Consider the following 21,536-nt stretch of genomic DNA (forward strand, 5'->3'; position numbering starts at 1 on the left):
CACAATTACACGCCAAATAGATATGTAACCCATTACACGAGTTCCATTTAAAACGCACAACATTTAATTGTTTACAAAAGGCACGTGGCCACGAATAAAGTTTTGTACAAGTTTGACCCATTACAAAATGATAGTTTACAATCTAAACGACACTTCAAGCATGGTTTGAGACTAAACTACAAAAAATTTTGGGCCCACATCAAAACTCCAACAAAGCATCATCACGGAACACCTAATGTCCGATAACCCCCTTGCCCTTAACTGCGCCTGCATCTAAAAAGATAAACAACGAGAGGGTAAGCTAACGCTTAGTGAATGCAATAATTATACATGTACATATATAATACACCTACTTGCAAGCACTTACACAAATACCTCATACACGCTAACAATATACATAGCATACCATCGTAAGTATAACTCTAAACCCTTCAAGGTCACAAACTAGCACAAACCATCGCATATATATAACCCGAATGATATAATATACTACAAGACAACGCGTAATTAAAGTTAACCAACACACAAGGGAATGGTACTTCGAATTTCCCATCGGTGTTCATAACGACCGTTAGTGTACAACGAAATATATCACTAACCCCAAGGCGACACGGACAACGAAATATCCGTTCAAGAAATCGTTAGTGTACAACGAAATATATCACTAACTCTTGGGCAACTTGGACAAAGAAATATCCATCATTAGTGTACAACGAAATATATCACTAACTCTTGGTGGTATAGACACGTATACCCGGCCCCATCCCCCGCCCTACAAATAGATACATTATATACACACATGTATAATCATTCCACTCACCTCAAGACTCTTGTGGAAGCTTACCGAGCTTTCAAACCTTCAATGTAACGTACCTATTACATTATGCATTTATTAACATACAAACTAGTTGAATTAAATGCCAGCCACAACCCTTGAGCATTTAATGACCCGTTTGCATTAAAATACTCAACGACACGAAAACCGCCCATTAATGGCCATGCCTTGTCATAAATCACTAAAAGCTAGTGATTAGGATTTAATAACATCAACTAACATAAACTTGGTGTATTTCATACCCATTTTACCCAATTAGGTCAACTAGTGTACTTTTGACTCTTTGACTCATAAATCAAGTTAAACTTACACAATAACAACTCTTTCATCATTTCAAAAGTGCATTAATGACTAACAACATCATTTAGCACTTATATCCTCAAATCCCAAGACCAAACCCTAGATAATAGCTATTTAGGGTTTCCTTTCAACAATCCAACCCAAAAACCCACCCATTTAACCCTCAAATGGGTCACACTAGTTCCATATGAACCAAACCCTAGTTTAAACTAGTTAAAACTCAAGACTTAGAACTTACCAAGACTATGAATGTGTAGCTAGAGATACGATGAACAACTTTAATTCTCGCTTCTAGGATTGATTCACAAAACTTCACCTTCAAATCTTAAGTTTAATCTAAGTGGGTTTTAGGATTTGAGAGGAAATTAAGAAAGAAAAAGGAAAAGAAATGAGAATAAAGAATAAGTGATTGATATTAAAGGCTCCATCTAGCTCTACACGCGAAAAGACCACATTACCCCTAAACCCTATTTAATTTTAAGTGGAAATTCGGAGTCAGAACTGCAGAATTGCCGCGGCGCGACATAAAGAAGGAAAAACCACCCTTCTTAACTCAAGTTCTGATCTGGATTTGCTTTGTTTGTCGCGGCGCGGAACCGTTTTTCGCGGCGCGACGTTAGGCTAGGTCTGGTCACTTCGACTACAAATCATAAAACGAAGGTTCAAACACAAGCACAACAACTTTCACCCTTCCTATGCACGTCTAAACCTCAACCTTAAGTCTTACACGACTCGACGCCAATCACGACACATTCATAAATGCTTACACGCACGCATTCGAATATACCTATATATATATATATATATATATATATATATATATATATATATATATATATATATATATATATATATATATATATATACATATACATATATGCACTTACACCTAACTAACACTTAGTTCATTTAATCACATAACGAGTAAGTTACAAGCGTACTATTGATTAAGTACGTACCTTTAGACGCGCACGGGAAAATGGGGTGTTACAAAGATAATGCCGTCGAAGCCAGTTACCCAAGCTGATGTTTGTCGGTGGATCACCGAAGGAATAACCAAGGCTGTGGCAAAACTCTGTAACGGAACCAACATCAGCACTGTAAACACTGCAATCAGCGGAACCAGGATACCATTAATGCTCGAAACAATAACCAAGCAGGATGTACATACAAGACTTTCTTGAGCTGTGAACCACACTCGTTTAATGGCACCGAAGGCCCAGTTGGTTTAACTCGTTGGTTTGAGAAGCTTGAGTCTATTTTCCGTATCAGCAGTTGTAGAGATGTGGATATAAAAAAGTTTACATCCTGTAAGTTATCAGATGGCGCCTTAACATGGTGGAACACTTATGCAAATTTTGTAGGCATGGATCAGGATTTTGAGACTTCATGGAAGGATTTGAAATGACGGATGATCGAAGAGTATTGTCCCTACAATGAAACTATTAAGATGGAGCGGGAACTCCAAAATTTGAAGCTAGTAGGTACTGATGTAGCCAAATACAACAAGAGATTCTTTGAGCTTGCTCTCATGTGTCCGAATATGGTTACTCCCAAAAGCCGCAAGATCACTCTGTATGTGAAGCGATTGACCGAGAATATCCAGAGCGGTGTGACTACTTCGAAGCCGTTAACTGTACAAGAGGCTGTTGAAATGGCTAGTGAGTTGATGGATTAAGTTGAACAGCGAGGGAAGACTCCCGCCTCAACTGAGTCTAAAACTTATGATAACAAGAGGAAATGGAACAACAACAATAACTCGAGGAAGAATTTCAATCAGCAGCCCTTTAAGAAACAAGATACTGCTAAGGGAAATACTACAACTCCGAATACTAGTTCTGGCTATAAGGGAAGATTCCCGTTGTGTACTAAATGTAATAGGCATCATCTGGGAGAGTGTTTGAAGAAGTGTGATAAGTGCAAAGGAGTGGACATATGGCTGCAGAATGTAAAGCTGGTTCGAATGTGTGCTATGGGTGCGGAAAAGAAGGCCATTTTAGGAAGGATTGCCCAACTGCTCGTAAGGATACTGAACCTGCAAGAGGAAGAGCTTTCAACATTAACTCTAGTGAAGCTCGTGATGATCCTAAGCTGGCCACGGGTACGTTGCTTCTCGACAATCAACATGTTTATGTACTTTTCGATTCTGGAGCTGATAGAAGCTTTGCATCTAGAGATTGTTGCCATAGACTTAAGAATCCTGTATCATCATTAGAAAACTTATACTCTATAGAACTAGGGAATGGTAATTTAATGAGTGCTGATAAGGTTTACCGTGATTGTACTTTGACTTTGGCTGGAACGTCGTTTAAGATAGATGTGATACCTATTAAGCTAGGAAGTTTCGACCTTGTGGTTGGAATGGACTGGTTAGCCAATAATAGAGCCGACATTGTTTGTCATCCGAAAGCGATTCGTATTCCTGTTATCGAAGGTAAACCTCTAATGGTGTATGGAGAGTGAAGCAATACACCGTTACATTTTATTAACTGTTTGAAGGCGCAAAAACACATAAGAAAGGATTGTTTTGCTATGCTGGTTCACGTAAGCAAAACTGAATCTGAAGGCATGAAACTCGGAGATGTGCCAATTGTTAGAGAATTTCCCGATATTTTTCCAGATGAGTTACCCGGATTACCTCCATATAGAGATGTAGAGTTCCAGATTGATTTAGTGCCCGAAGCAGCACCAGTAGCGCGTGCATCGTATAGACTTGCACCACCAGAATTGTAAGAGTTGTCTAGTCAACTGCAAGAGCTTTTAGACAAAGGATTCATTCGACCGAGTTCTTCGCCATGGGGAGCTCCTGTACTATTTGTGAAGAAGAAGGATGGATCTATGAGACTCTGTATCGATTACAGGGAGTTAAATAAGTTAACTATCAAGAATAGATATCCGTTGCCTAGGATTGATGATTTGTTTGATCAATTATAAGGATCAGCATGTTACTTTAAGATTGATCTGAGGTCAGGTTACCATTAGATGAGAGTGAAAGAGGCAGACATACCGAAGACGATGTTTAGAACACGCTATGGGCATCATGAGTTCACAGTAATGCCGTTTGGATTGGCGAACGCTTTGGCTGTGTTCATGGATCTCATGAACCGTGTGTGTAAGCCATATCTGGACAATTTTGTTATAGTGTTTATCGACGATAATCTGGTATACTCCAAGACCGAGGAAGAACATGAGTAACATCTCCGTTTGCTACTAGAGATGCTCAGGAAGGAGCAGCTGTACGCGAAATTTTCGAAGTGTGACTTTTGGCTACAAGAAGTGCAATTTTGGGTCATATCGTAGGTGTCAATGGTATCCAAGTTGATCCTGCGAAGATAGAAACGGTTAAGAAATCGGAGACTCCTAAGTCGCCAACGCAGGTACGATAATTCTTAGGTCTAGCCGGTTATTATAGAAGATTCATTGAGGGATTTTCTACTATTGCCCGATCGTTAACAACATTGAATAACAAAGGTAAGAAGTATGAATGGACTGAGCTACATGAGTCTGCATTCCAGTTGCTAAAAGAGAAGTTAACTACTGCACCAATTTTGTCTTTACCTGAAGGAACCGAGGATTTCGTGGTTTACTGCAACGCTTCACGACAAGGTTTTGGTTGTGTGTTGATGCAAAATAAGAAGGTGATTTCATACGGATCACGACTGTAGTGACCCGAACTTTTCCATGTTTATATATATTAATTGAGATTGATATTTACATGATTAAATGTTTCCAACATGTTAAGCAATCAAACTTGTTAAGACTTGATTAATTGAAATATGTTTCATATAGACAATTGACCACCCAAGTTGACCGGTGATTCACGAACGTTAAAACTTGTAAAAACTATATGATGACATATATATGGATATATATATAGTTAACATGATACTATGATAAGTAAACATATCATTAAGTATATTAACAATGAACTACATATGTAAAAACAAGACTACTAACTTAATGATTTTTAAACGAGACATATATGTAACGATTATCGTTGTAAAGACATTTAATGTATATATATCATATTAAGAGATATTCATACATGATAATATCATGATAATATAATAATTTAAAATCTCATTTGATATTATAAACATTGGGTTAACAACATTTAACAAGATCGTTAACCTAAAAGTTTCAAAACAACACTTACATGTAACGACTAACGATGACTTAACGACTCAGTTAAAATGTATATACATGTAGTGTTTTAATATGTATTTATACACTTTTGAAAGACTTCAATACACTTATCAAAATACTTCTACTTAACAAAAATGCTTACAATTACATCCTCGTTCAGTTTCATCAACAATTCTACTCGTATGCACCCGTATTCGTACTCGTACAATACACAGCTTTTAGATGTATGTACTATTGGTATATACACTCCAATGATCAGCTCTTAGCAGCCCATGTGAGTCACCTAACACATGTGGGAACCATCATTTGGCAACTAGCATGAAATATCTCATAAAATTACAAAAATATGAGTAATCATTCATGACTTATTTACATGAAAACAAAATTACATATCCTTTATATCTAATCCATACACCAACGACCAAAAACACCTACAAACACTTTCATTCTTCAATTTTCTTCATCTAATTGATCTCTCTCAAGTTCTATCTTCAAGTTCTAAGTGTTCTTCATATATTCTACAAGTTCTAGTTACATAAAATCAAGAATACTTTCAAGTTTGCTAGCTCACTTCCAATCTTGTAAGGTGATCATCCAACCTCAAGAAATCTTTGTTTCTTATAGTAGGTTATCATTCTAATACAAGGTAATAATCATATTCAAACTTTGGTTCAATTTCTATAACTATAACAATCTTATTTCAAGTGATGATCTTACTTGAACTTGTTTTCGTGTCATGATTCTGCTTCAAGAACTTCGAGCAATCCAAGGATCCGTTGAAGCTAGATCCATTTTTCTCTTTTCTAGTAGGTTTATCCAAGGAAATTAAGGTAGTAATGATGTTCATAACATCATTCGATTCATACATATAAAGCTATCTTATTCGAAGGTTTAAACTTGTAATCACTAGAACATAGTTTAGTTAATTCTAAACTTGTTCGCAAACAAAAGTTAATCCTTCTAACTTGACTTTTAAAATCAACTAAACACATGATATATGATATGCTAACTTAATGATTTAAAACCTGGAAACACGAAAAACACCGTAAAACCGGATTTACGCCGTCGTAGTAACACCGCGGGCTGTTTTGGGTTAGTTAATTAAAAACTATGATAAACTTTGATTTAAAAGTTGTTATTCTGAGAAAATGATTTTTATTATGAACATGAAACTATATCCAAAAATTATGGTTAAACTCAAAGTGGAAGGTTATTTTCTAAAATGGTCATCTAGACGTCGTTCTTTCGACTGAAATGACTACCTTTACAAAAACGACTTGTAACTTATTTTTACGACTATAAACCTATACTTTTTCTGTTTAGATTCATAAAATAGAGTTCAATATGAAACCATAGCAATTTGATTCACTCAAAACGGATTTAAAATGAAGAAGTTATGGGTAAAACAAGATTGGATAATTTTTCTCATTTTAGCTACGTGAAAATTGGTAACAAATATATTCCAACCATAACTTAATCAACTTGTATTGTATATTATGTAATCTTGAGATACCATAGACACGTATACAATGTTTCGACCTATCATGTCGACACATCTATATATATTTCGGAACAACCATAGACACTCTATATGTGAATGTTGGAGTTAGCTATACAGGGTTGAGGTTGATTCCAAAATATATATAGTTTGAGTTGTGATCAATACTGAGATACGTATACACTGGGTCGTGGATTGATTCAAGATAATATTTATCGATTTATTTCTGTACATCTAACTGTGGACAACTAGTTGTAGGTTACTAACGAGGACAGCTGACTTAATAAACTTAAAACATCAAAATATATTAAAAGTGTTGTAAATATATTTTGAACATACTTTGATATATATGTATATATTGTTATAGGTTCGTGAATCAACCAGTGGCCAAGTCTTACTTCCCGACGAAGTAAAAAATCTGTGAAAGTGAGTTATAGTCCCACTTTTAAAATCTAATATTTTTGGGATGAGAATACATGCAGGTTTTATAAATGATTTACAAAATAGACACAAGTACGTGAAACTACATTCTATAGCTGAATTATCGAAATCGAATATGCCCCTTTTTATTAAGTCTGGTAATTTAAGAATTAGGGAACAGACACCCTAATTGATGCGAATCCTAAAGATAGATCTATTGGGCCTAACAAACCCCATCCAAAGTACCGGATGCTTTAGTACTTCGAAATTTATATCATATCCGAAGGGTGTCCCGGAATGATGGGGATATTCTTATATATATGCATCTTGTTAATGTCGGTTACCAGGTGTTCACCATATGAATGATTTTTATCTCTATGTATGGGATGTGTATTGAAATATGAAATCTTGTGGTCTATTGTTACGATTTGATATATATAGGTTAAACCTATAACTCACCAACATTTTTGTTGACGTTTAAAGCATGTTTATTCTCAGGTGAATACTAAGAGCTTCCGCTGTCGCATACTTAAATAAGGACGAGATTTGGAGTCCATGCTTGTATGATATTGTGTAAAAACTGCATTCAAGAAACTTATTTTGGTGTAACATATTTGTATTGTAAACCATTATGTAATGGTCGTGTGTAAACAGAATATTTTAGATTATCATTATTTGATAATCTAAGTAAAGCTTTTTAAACCTTTATTGATGAAATAAAGGTTATGGTTTGTTTTAAAATGAATGCAGTCTTTGAAAAACGTCTCATATAGAGGTCAAAACCTCGCAACGAAATCAATTAATATGGAACGTTTTTAATCAATAAGAACGGGACATTTCAGTTGGTATCCGAGCGTTGGTCTTAGAGAACCAGAATTTTGCATTAGTGTGTCTTATCGAGTTTGTTAGGATGCATTAGTGAGTCTGGACTTCGACCGTGTTTACTTGAAAAATGATTGCTTAACAAATTTTGTTGGAAACTATATATTTTTAACATGTGAATATTATGTGATATATTAATCTCTTAACGCGTTTGATATTATGTGATAGATGTCTACCTCTAGAACAAGTCTTATTGACTCACCTAATAATAATGAAGAGTCAAATGTAAATTGGAATGATTCGTGGACTGATTCACAAGTTCCCGAAGAGGAACCGGAAGAAGAGTCGGAACCAGAAGAAGAATCGGAACCGGAAGAAGAATCGGAACCGGATGAAGAAATAGAACCGGTGGGGGAAATAATAAAACGGTTAAGTAAAAGAAAATCCTCAACCAACCGACCAAGGTTAATTATGGTCAATGGTGTTTCCGCTAAGGAAGCAAAATATTGGGAGGATTACCAATTCTCCGATGAATCGGATTCTGACGAGAATTCCGATGATGTTATAGAAATTACCCCAACTGACTTTAAAAAGGCAAAAGAAAATAATAAGGGAAAGGGCATAAAAATAGAGAAATCTAATTCCAACCCCGATGAACTTTATATGTATCGTCAACCCCCGAAGTCCTTAAGTTGTAACAATGACCCGGGAACCTCTAAACCACCAGGTTTTTCTAAACCAATGTGGATCACGACAGCTCGTATTAGGGGAACATCATATATCCCTAGAAACTTGGCAAAACGAACCAAAACCGAAGAAGAAGAAACAAGCGAGTCGGAATAAGATAGTTGTATTCGTGTGGTGTAATATATGTAATATAGTGTGCTTATGAATCTAACTCTTGTCCATTTTACAGTATAAAAACACAAAATGGATAGACAACCCAATATTTTAAGAGACCTACCCGGAGACATGATTGATGAAATCTTGTCTAGAGTCGGTCAGAATTCTTCGGCACAACTATTTAAGGCGAGATCAGTTTGTAAGACATTCGAAGAACGTTCCAAGAATGCCTTGGTTTATAAAAGGCTTTCGTTCGAAAGATGGGGGATATCACATTGGGAAATCCATAAGTTACGATGTGTTTACTTTGACGCATATATTGCGGGGAACCCAAATGCTATTTTACGCAATGGGTTAAGAAATTATTTTGACTCAATATATCCGAATATTGGACTTCGTGATTTAGAAAAAGCGGATAACATGCAACATAAAGAAGCATGTTATGCTTACGGATTAGTAATGTTCGCCTCTCACCAAAGTGGGAACAAGAACATCGGCCTACAACTATTAAACAAAACGTTCCCACAAGTGACGGAATCGGTAATTGGGGTAAGAAATGAGGTTTTTAGATTGTTACGGGACTGTTGGATATTACGTAACCCTCGTCCCTTTGACGACGTTACAACACGCTGTCTTATCAACGGCCATAACGGTTATGTTCCACAAGACCAAGGATGGGAAGTAATCCTAGTAAAACCAGAATGCATGACTTGTTTCTGGACGTATGAATTACGTGTCTTTATTGCCTTTGCTGAACGACTTGTGTACTAGCTAGAATTATCTTCACAAGCATCTTGTATCAAATTTATTGTGTGCTATATTTCATGCTATATGTAAAATAAGCGGTATTGTAAGTTTGTAAAAAAAATTGTGTAAAAGTTTAAACGCGAAATATTATTATAATCAGTTTTTCATATAGAATTGTAGTAGTTGAATTGTATATTAGCTACTAAGTATGAACTTAACGGGTAGGTACTACCCGAATTTAAATTTATAAAACGCTAATATGAAGAAAAAGCTTTTATAAATGAGTTCATATTATGCTACGAAATACTATTAACTACTCTTAATATTCTGTATGATTAACTTGTTCCATTTAACTATTTTGAAGGAAATGGCACCGACTACTCGACACACCGTGAATATGAATGAAGAGGAATTCCGTACTTTTCTAGCTTCAAACATAGCCGCAGTATAAGCTGCGCTACATACCAACAATAACCTTGGATCTAGCAGTACAGGAAATCGTGTAGGATGCACCTACAAAGAATTTACTGCCTGCAAACCTTTGGAATTTGATGGAACCGAAGGACCAATCGGATTGAAACGGTGGACCGAGAAGGTCGAATCGGTGTTTGCCATAAGTAAGTGTACTGAAGAGGACAAAGTGAAGTACGCTACGCATACCTTCACAGGTTCTGCGTTAACATGGTGGAATACCTATCTAGAGCAAGTGGGACAAGCCGATGCGTACGCACTACCGTGGTCAGCATTCAAGCACTTGATGAACGATAAGTACCGTCCCAGAACCGAGGTCAATAAGCTCAAGACAGAACTTAGAGGGTTACGAACCCAAGGATTTGATATTACCACGTACGAAAGACGATTCACAGAATTGTGCCTATTGTGTCCGGGAGCATTCGAAGATGAGGAAGAGAAGATCGACGCATTTGTGAAAGGATTACCGGAAAGAATCCAAGAAGATATAAGTTCACACGAGCCCGCCTCCATACAACAGGCATGTAGAATGGCTCACAAACTAGTGAACCAGATTGAAGAAAGAATTAAAGAACAGACTGCTGAAGAGGCCAATGTGAAGCAAGTCAAAAGAAAGTGGGAGGAAAACGGTGATAAGAATCACCAATACAACAACAACAGCAATTACAACAATAATCGCAACAATTATCCCAACAATCGCAACATCAATCGCAACTACAACAAACGGCCCAACAACAACAACAACAACAGCAACTACAACAATCATCCCAACAACAATAATAACCGCAACAACAACAACAATCAGAAGCAGCTATGCCAAAGGTGTGAAAAGTATCACTCGGGGTTCTGCACCAAATTTTGCAACAAGTGTAAAAGAAATGGTCATAGCGCGGCGAAGTGTGAGGTCTACGGACCAGGGGTTAATAGAACGAAAGGAACAAATGGTGTCGGAACGAGTAATGGCGGAGCAAGTAGTGTCGGAGCAAGTTATGCCAATGTAGTTTGTTATAAATTTGGAAAACCGGGCCACATTATTAGAAATTGCCCGAACCAGGAGAACACGAATGGACAAGGCCGCAGAAGAGTTTTCAATATTAATGCGGCAGAGGCACAGGAAGACCCAGAGCTTGTTACGGGTACGTTTCTTATTGACAATAAATCTGCTTACGTTTTATTTGATTCGGGTGCGGATAGAAGCTATATGAGTAGAGATTTTTGTGCTAAATTAAGTTGTCCATTGACGCCTTTGGATAGTAAATTTTTACTCGAATTAGCAAATGGTAAATTAATTTCAGCAGATAATATATGTCGGAATCGAGAAATTAAACTGGTTAGCGAAACATTTAAGATTGATTTGATACCAGTAGAGTTAGGGAGTTTTGATGTGATAATCGGTATGGACTGGTTGAAAGAAGTGAAAGCAGAGATCGTTTGTTACAAAAATGCAATTCGCATTATACGAGAAAAAGGAAAACCCTTAATGGTGTACGGAGAAAAGGGCAACACGAAGCTACATCTTATTAGTAATTTGAAGGCACAAAAACTAATAAGAAAAGGTTGCTATGCTATTCTAGCGCACGTCGAGAAAGTACAAACTGAAGAAAAGAGCATCAATGATGTTCCCATTGCAAAAGAATTTCCCGATGTATTTCCGAAAGAATTACCGGGATTACCCCCACATCGATCCGTTGAATTTCAAATAGATCTTGTACCAGGAGCTGCACCAATAGCTCGTGCTCCTTACAGACTCGCACCCAGCGAGATGAAAGAACTGCAAAGCCAATTACAAGAACTTTTAGAGCGTGGTTTCATTCGACCAAGCACATCACCGTGGGGAGCTCCTGTTTTGTTTGTCAAGAAGAAAGATGGTACATTCAGGTTGTGTATCGACTACCGAGAGTTGAACAAACTTACCATCAAGATCCGCTACCCACTACCGAGAATCGACGACTTATTTGATCAACTACAAGGCTCGTCTGTTTATTCAAAGATTGACTTACGTTCCGGGTATCATCAAATGCGGGTGAAAGAAGATGATATTCCAAAGACTGCTTTCAGAACACGTTACGGTCATTACGAGTTTATGGTCATGCCGTTTGGTTTAACTAATGCACCAGCTGTGTTCATGGACCTTATGAACCGAGTGTGTGGACCATACCTTGACAAGTTTGTCATTGTTTTCATTGATGACATACTTATTTACTCAAAGAATGACCAAGAACACGGTGAACATTTGAGAAAGGTGTTAGAAGTATTGAGGAAGGAAGAATTGTACGCTAAATTTTCAAAGTGTGCATTTTGGTTGGAAGAAGTTCAATTCCTCGGTCACATAGTGAACAAAGAAGGTATTAAGGTGGATCCGGCAAAGATAGAAACTGTTGAAAATTGGGAAACCCCAAAAACTCCGAAACACATACGCCAGTTTTTAGGACTAGCTGGTTACTACAGAAGGTTCATCCAAGACTTTTCCAGAATAGCAAAACCCTTGACTGCATTAACGCATAAAGGGAAGAAATTTGAATGGAATGATGAACAAGAGAAAGCGTTTCAGTTATTGAAGAAAAAGCTAACTACGGCACCTATATTGTCATTGCCTGAAGGGAATGATGATTTTGTGATTTATTGTGACGCATCAAAGCAAGGTCTCGGTTGTGTATTAATGCAACGAACGAAGGTGATTGCTTATGCGTCTAGACAATTGAAGATTCACGAACAAAATTATACGACGCATGATTTGGAATTAGGCGCGGTTGTTTTTGCATTAAAGACTTGGAGGCACTACTTATATGGGGTCAAAAGTATTATATATACCGACCACAAAAGTCTTCAACACATATTTAATCAGAAACAATTGAATATGAGGCAGCGTAGGTGGATTGAATTATTGAATGATTACGACTTTGAGATTCGTTACCACCCGGGGAAGGCAAATGTGGTAGCCGATGCCTTGAGCAGGAAGGATAGAGAACCCATTCGAGTAAAATCTATGAATATAATGATTCATAATAACCTTACTACTCAAATAAGGGAGGCGCAACAAGGAGTTTTAAAAGAGGGAAATTTAAAGGATGAAATACCCAAAGGATCGGAGAAGCATCTTAATATTCGGGAAGACGGAACCCGGTATAGGGATGAAAGGATTTGGGTACCAAAATTTGGAGATATGAGAGAAATGGTACTTAGAGAAGCTCATAAAACCAGATACTCAATACATCCTGGAATGGGGAAGATGTACAAGGATCTCAAGAAACATTTTTGGTGGTCGGGTATGAAAGCCGATGTTGCTAAATACGTAGGAGAATGTTTGACGTGTTCTAAGGTCAAAGCTGAGCATCAAAAACCATCAGGTCTACTTCAACAACCCGAAATCCCGGAATGGAAATGGGAAAACATTACCATGGATTTCATCACTAAATTGCCAAGGACTGCAAGTGGTTTTGATACTATTTGGGTAATAGTTGATCGTCTCACCAAATCAGCACACTTCCTGCCAATAAGAGAAGATGACAAGATGGAGAAGTTAGCACGACTGTATTTGAAGGAAGTCGTCTCCAGACATGGAATACCAATCTCTATTATCTCTGATAGGGATGGCAGATTTATTTCAAGATTCTGGCAGACATTACAGCAAGCATTAGGAACTCGTCTAGACATGAGTACTGCCTATCATCCACAAACTGATGGGCAGAGCGAAAGGACGATACAAACGCTTGAAGACATGCTACGAGCATGTGTTATTGATTTCGGAAACAGTTGGGATCGACATCTACCATTAGCAGAATTTTCCTACAACAACAGCTACCATTCAAGCATTGAGATGGCGCCGTTTGAAGCACTTTATGGTAGAAAGTGCAGGTCTCCGATTTGTTGGAGTGAAGTGGGGGATAGACAGATTACGGGTCCGGAGATTATACAAGAAACTACCGAGAAGATCATCCAAATTCAACAACGGTTGAAAACCGCCCAAAGTCGACAAAAGAGCTACGCTGACATTAAAAAAAAAGATATAGAATTTGAAATTGGAGAGATGGTCATGCTTAAAGTTGCACCTTGGAAAGGCGTTGTTCGATTTGGTAAACGAGGGAAATTAAATCCAAGGTATATTGGACCATTCAAGATTATTGATCGTGTCGGACCAGTAGCTTACCGACTTGAGTTACCTCAACAACTCGCGGCTGTACATAACACTTTCCACGTCTCGAATTTGAAGAAATGTTTTGCTAAAGAAGATCTCACTATTCCGTTAGATGAAATCCAAATCAACGAAAAACTCCAATTCATCGAAGAACCCGTCGAAATAAAGGATCGTGAGGTTAAAAGACTTAAGCAAAACAAGATACCAATTGTTAAGGTTCGATGGAATGCTCGCAGAGGACCCGAGTTCACCTGGGAGTGTGAAGATCAGATGAAGAAGAAATACCCGCATCTATTTCCAGAAGATTCGTCAACACCTTCAACAGCTTAAAATTTCGGGACGAAATTTATTTAACGGGTAGGTACTGTAGTGACCCGAACTTTTCCATGTTTATATATATTAATTGAGATTGATATTTACATGATTAAATGTTTCCAACATGTTAAGCAATCAAACTTGTTAAGACTTGATTAATTGAAATATGTTTCATATAGACAATTGACCACCCAAGTTGACCGGTGATTCACGAACGTTAAAACTTGTAAAAACTATATGATGACATATATATGGATATATATATATATATAGTTAACATGATACTATGATAAGTAAACATATCATTAAGTATATTAACAATGAACTACATATGTAAAAACAAGACTACTAACTTAATGATTTTTAAACGAGACATATATGTAACGATTATCGTTGTAAAGACATTTAATGTATATATATCATATTAAGAGATATTCATACATGATAATATCATGATAATATAATAATTTAAAATCTCATTTGATATTATAAACATTTGGTTAACAACATTTAACAAGATCGTTAACCTAAAAGTTTCAAAACAACACTTACATGTAACGACTAACGATGACTTAACGACTCAGTTAAAATGTATATACATGTAGTGTTTTAATATGTATTTATACACTTTTGAAAGACTTCAATACACTTATCAAAATACTTCTACTTAACAAAAATGCTTACAATTACATCCTCGTTCAGTTTCATCAACAATTCTACTCGTATGCACCCGTATTCGTACTCGTACAATACACAGCTTTTAGATGTATGTACTATTGGTATATACACTCCAATGATCAGCTCTTAGCAGCCCATGTGAGTCACCTAACACATGTGGGAACCATCATTTGGCAACTAGTATGAAATATCTCATAAAATTACAAAAATATGAGTAATCATTCATGACTTATTTACATGAAAACAAAATTACATATCCTTTATATCTAATCCATACACCAACGACCAAAAACACCTAAAAACACTTTCATTCTTCAATTTTCTTCATCTAATTGATCTCTCTCAAGTTCTATCTTCAAGTTCTAAGTGTTCTTCATATATTCTACAAGTTCTAGTTACATAAAATCAAGAATACTTTCAAGTTTGCTAGCTCACTTCCAATCTTGTAAGGTGATCATCCAACCTCAAGAAATCTTTGTTTCTTATAGTAGGTTATCATTCTAATACAAGGTAATAATCATATTCAAACTTTGGTTCAATTTCTATAACTATAACAATCTTATTTCAAGTGATGATCTTACTTGAACTTGTTTTCGTGTCATGATTCTGCTTCAAGAACATCGAGCAATCCAAGGATCCGTTGAAGCTAGATCCATTTTTCTCTTTTCTAGTAGGTTTATCCAAGGAAATTAAGGTAGTAATGATGTTCATAACATCATTCGATTCATACATATAAAGCTATCTTATTCGAAGGTTTAAACTTGTAATCACTAGAACATAGTTTAGTTAATTCTAAACTTGTTCTCAAACAAAAGTTAATCCTTCTAACTTGACTTTTAAAATCAACTAAACACATGATATATGATATGCTAACTTAATGATTTAAAACCTGGAAACACGAAAAACACCGTAAAACCGGATTTACGCCGTCGTAGTAACACCGCGGGCTGTTTTGGGTTAGTTAATTAAAAACTATGATAAACTTTGATTTAAAAGTTGTTATTCTGAGAAAATGATTTTTATTATGAACATGAAACTATATCCAAAAATTATGGTTAAACTCAAAGTGGAAGGTTATTTTCTAAAATGGTCATCTAGACGTCGTTCTTTCGACTGAAATGACTACCTTTACAAAAACGACTTTTAACTTATTTTTATGACTATAAACCTATACTTTTTCTGTTTAGATTCATAAAATAGAGTTCAATATGAAACCATAGCAATTTGATTCACTCAAAACGGATTTAAAATGAAGAAGTTATGGGTAAAACAAGATTGGATAATTTTTCTCATTTTAGCTACGTGAAAATTGGTAACAAATATATTCCAACCATAACTTAATCAACTTGTATTGTATATTATGTAATCTTGAGATACCATAGACACGTATACAATGTTTCGACCTATCATGTCGACACATCTATATATATTTCGGAACAACCATAGACACTCTATATGTGAATGTTGGAGTTAGCTATACAGGGTTGAGGTTGATTCCAAAATATATATAGTTTGAGTTGTGATCAATACTGAGATACGTATACACTGGGTCGTGGATTGATTCAAGATAATATTTATCGATTTATTTCTGTACATCTAACTGTGGACAACTAGTTGTAGGTTACTAACGAGGACAGCTGACTTAATAAACTTAAAACATCAAAATATATTAAAAGTGTTGTAAATATATTTTGAACATACTTTGATATATATGTATATATTGTTATAGGTTCGTGAATCAACCAGTGGCCAAGTCTTACTTCCCGACGAAGTAAAAAATCTGTGAAAGTGAGTTATAGTCCCACTTTTAAAATCTAATATTTTTGGGATGAGAATACATGCAGGTTTTATAAATGATTTACAAAATAGACACAAGTACGTGAAACTACATTCTATAGCTGAATTATCGAAATCGAATATGCCCCTTTTTATTAAGTCTGGTAATCTAAGAATTAGGGAACAGACACCCTAATTGACGCGAATCCTAAAGATAGATCTATTGGGCCTAACAAACCCCATCCAAAGTACCGGATGCTTTAGTACTTCGAAATTTATATCATATCCGAAGGGTGTCCCGGAATGATGGGGATATTCTTATATATATGCATCTTGTTAATGTCGGTTACCAGGTGTTCACCATATGAATGATTTTTATCTCTATGTATGGGATGTGTATTGAAATATGAAATCTTGTGGTCTATTGTTACGATTTGATATATATAGGTTAAACCTATAACTCACCAACATTTTTGTTGACGTTTAAAGCATGTTTATTCTCAGGTGAATACTAAGAGCTTCCGCTGTCGCATACTTAAATAAGGACGAGATTTGGAGTCCATGCTTGTATGATATTGTGTAAAAACTGCATTCAAGAAACTTATTTTGTTGTAACATATTTGTATTGTAAACCATTATGTAATGGTCGTGTGTAAACAGGATATTTTAGATTATCATTATTTGATAATCTAAGTAAAGATTTTTAAACCTTTATTGATGAAATAAAGGTTATGGTTTGTTTTAAAATGAATGCAGTCTTTGAAAAACGTCTCATATAGAGGTCAAAACCTCGCAACGAAATCAATTAATATGGAACGTTTTTAATCAATAAGAACGGGACATTTTAACGACAATTGAAAATACATGAACAGAATTACACTACACACGATTTAGAACTTGGTGCTATGGTCTTTGCACTAAAGATGTGGAGACACTATCTTTATGGTACTAAGTTTACTGTTTTCACAGATCACAAGAGTTTGCAGCATATTTTCGATCAGAAACAGCTTAATATGAGGCCGAGACGTTGGATTGAACTATTGAATGACTACGACTGTGAGATTTTCTATCATCTTGGAAAGGCTAACGTAGTTGCAGATGCCTTAAGTAGGAAGGAAAAGGTTAAGCCTATTCGAGTTAGAGCATTGAATATGACTGTTCGAAGGAACCTTACTTCTCAGATACGCGATGCACAGCTAGAGGCACTAAAAGAAGAGAGCGTTGCAACCGAGTCACTTCGAAGAGTCGATAAGAAGTTTGTTATTAGCGAAGATGGAACCCGATATTTCATTGACAGAATTTGGGTACCGAAGTTTGGAGGATTAAGGGAACTAGTGCTAGATGAGGCACATAAGACAAGGTCTTCTATTCACCCTGGATCCGAAAAGATGTACCAAGATCTTAAGGCACTGTACTGGTGGCTTAACATGAAAGCTGATATCGCTACCTATGTTGGTAAGTGCTTGACTTGTGCTAAAGTCAAGGTGAAGCATCAGAAACCGTCAGAATTGCTGACACAGCCAGAAATTCCCCAATGGAAGTGAGAAAATATTACTATGGATTTTATCACTAAGTTACCCAAGACTGTGGGAGGTTATGATACGATTTGGGTTATCATTGATTGTCTCACAAAGTCAGCTCATTTTCTACCGATTAAGGAAATGGATAAGGTGGAGAAGTTGGCACAGATCTACATAAAGGAAGTGGTTTCCCGACATGGAGTGCCGTTATCCATTATTTACGACAGAGACAGCATATTTACATCTAGATTATGGCAAGCTTTGCAAGATGTCATGGGAACCCGTTTAGACATGAGTACAGCATATCACCCACAAACTGATGAACAAAGCGAGAGAACCATCCAGACACTAGAAGACAGGTTAAGAGCATGTGTTATTGACTTTGGAATTTGATGGGATAGACATCTACCGTTAGTAGAGTTCTCTTATAACAATAGTTATCACGCAAGTATAAAGGCAGCGTCTTTTGAAGCACTGTATGGCAGAAAGTGCATATCACCCATATGTTGGACTAAGTTAGGATATAGTCAATTGACTGGTCCTGAGATTGTACGCGAAATGACTGAGAAGATCGTACTGATCTAAGAGAGACTGAAAACAACGTGAGATCATCAAAAGAGTTATGCCGATGTTAGAAGGAAAGATTTGGAATTTCAGGTTGGAGACAAAGTTATGCTCAAGGTATCACCCTGGAAGGGTGTAGTACGTTTTGGTAAAAGAGGAAAGTTAAGTCCGAGATATATTGGACCGTTTGAGATTACCGAAAGAATTGGACCGGTAGCGTATAGACCGAAACTACCGCAAGAACTCAGCGAGATTCACGAAACTTTACATGCTTCTAATTTGAAGAAATGCTTATCAGACGCAAGTTTGGTAATTCCTTTAGATGAAGTACGAGTTGATCCTAAGCTTAATTTTGTTGAAGAACCTATTGAGATTATGGATCGTGAGGCCAAAAAACTAAAGCAAAGCGGGATTCCGATCGTTAAAGTTAGATGGAATGCCCGTAGAGGACCAGAATTCACGTGGGAGCGTGAAAATCAGGTGAGACTGAAGTATCCGCAGCTGTTTCTCGAGGAGACGACTACGGCAGATGAGCACTAAAATTTCAGGATGAAATTTTTCATAATAGGTGGGTAATGTAACAACCCGACTTTTTCCGTTTACTATCGTTACTTGTCTGTTAAGTATTTAACGGCGTTTACTTAGACTTGTGTGTTTAACAGAATTAAATGCATATTTGATCCTATTGGATTACTTGAATTAGCATGTTATATTAATTTATGATTTTATTTTGGATAACAAAATAACTAGAAAACGTTACGATTAAGTTAATCGCTTAAAACTCTTTTCAGTTTACGGAACTCAGAAAAACGACAAAATAATTATTTTCAATAATTATTGACTTTAAGAAAAACTAATTTAATTTATTAGTTATTTAATGAATTAAATCTGGTGTTTGCGTTTCAATGACTAGTTAACGTTCCGGAGACCCGATACGGTTAACGGCACTCGAAACGGACCACGTGCGTACCAAGAGTTAACGAAAATCGAGCCCGAGACCCCATAACAGGGCCATTCGGATGACCACCCCCTAACCCCCTTTGTTATTTGGGCTCTTGCTTGCTAGTATTGGACTTTAATGATTTAATTTGAGGGCCTAACCCGATATATAAAAGGCTAGATCACTTGAGAAACCCTCATTATTATTTTGTTTGTGTGACAACCCGGAAATTTCCAACCAAATTTAAACTTGATCTTTATATGTTTCTGACACAATAAGTAAAGTTTGTTAAATTGAATCTACATTCATTTAACCTCGACCAAATTTCGACGATTCACGAACCATTATATAAATGAATATGATTATATATATGTATATATTATGACTTGAGCATATCAACAAAGTATTTAAACGTATAATGCTTTACATGAACGTATTTGTTTCAATATGTTTATCAATGGAATTAGAAGATAATATCAAATGATTGATTTATCAGTTACATTGTATGATTACGAGTCTCTGTTGAGAGGTCCACTTTGATTTAAGAAACCTTTTTCTTTTTAACGGTATTCGGAATAAATGGTAAAGTGATTTACAAGCAAAACAAAAGTGTCAAATAACGAGAGTTGGACAAAAGTTAGTAGAAGACTAAATTACATAATAATCAATTGATTTAGCTTCAAATGTATGAAGACGTTTTTTGATATGATAGAACTTGATTAATTAAAATGTCTTTGAGTAAATAACGTAAGTTAGATTATTGGTTGTTAAAAATATAGATAATTTGCAATGTGTATTTAAAACGTGTTTATGTATATTAGATATATTTCAAATTAATTAAGTAAACGATTGTAATGCTCGTTTACTGATTCGATTGATATTTAGATATGTCAACTAGTACGTTAAGAAGTAAAATAAATGCTAGTACCTAAATGAACTATATCTATTTAGGTTTTAAAATGAAAACGCTATATGATACAATATTTTCTATTATGTAAATGATTTCAAATTATACTTTGAAATATAAATAGTTTTTGAAAGACTAGATAATAAATTACTAAATAAATATTTCTAATATATATAAGTTACATTCCTAAATAAAAATATATTTATATTTTACAAAGTACTAGAATATAATATTAACTTACTCATAAAACGTTTTGATTTAAAATAATATTATTAAATATACTACGACAACTAACGAGACATTGATTTATAGAAGCAAATGACCACAACATTCAAATGAAGAGATTATACTTTGGGTAATATAGTCTATCTTTGATTAAGTCTAATTATTGTTAAAGGTACACGTCGCGTAACGTAAAGTGTTAGTTTTCTAAGCGTACGATCATGCGTTCGAGAAACTGAAACCAGAACATAAGTCTAGTGACAACGTTCGAGTTATTGGAACTAAATTTACAAATTAGCTATATACATAAATTTAATATAATATATAATTAACTATGTAAATTAAATATAATTTATATATAATATTAATTTACAAAGTGTCGGCAGCCTAAATAATG

The sequence above is a fragment of the Rutidosis leptorrhynchoides genome, chromosome 2, assembly GCF_046630445.1.
Source record: "Rutidosis leptorrhynchoides isolate AG116_Rl617_1_P2 chromosome 2, CSIRO_AGI_Rlap_v1, whole genome shotgun sequence".
NCBI classification, from domain to species: domain Eukaryota; kingdom Viridiplantae; phylum Streptophyta; class Magnoliopsida; order Asterales; family Asteraceae; genus Rutidosis; species Rutidosis leptorrhynchoides.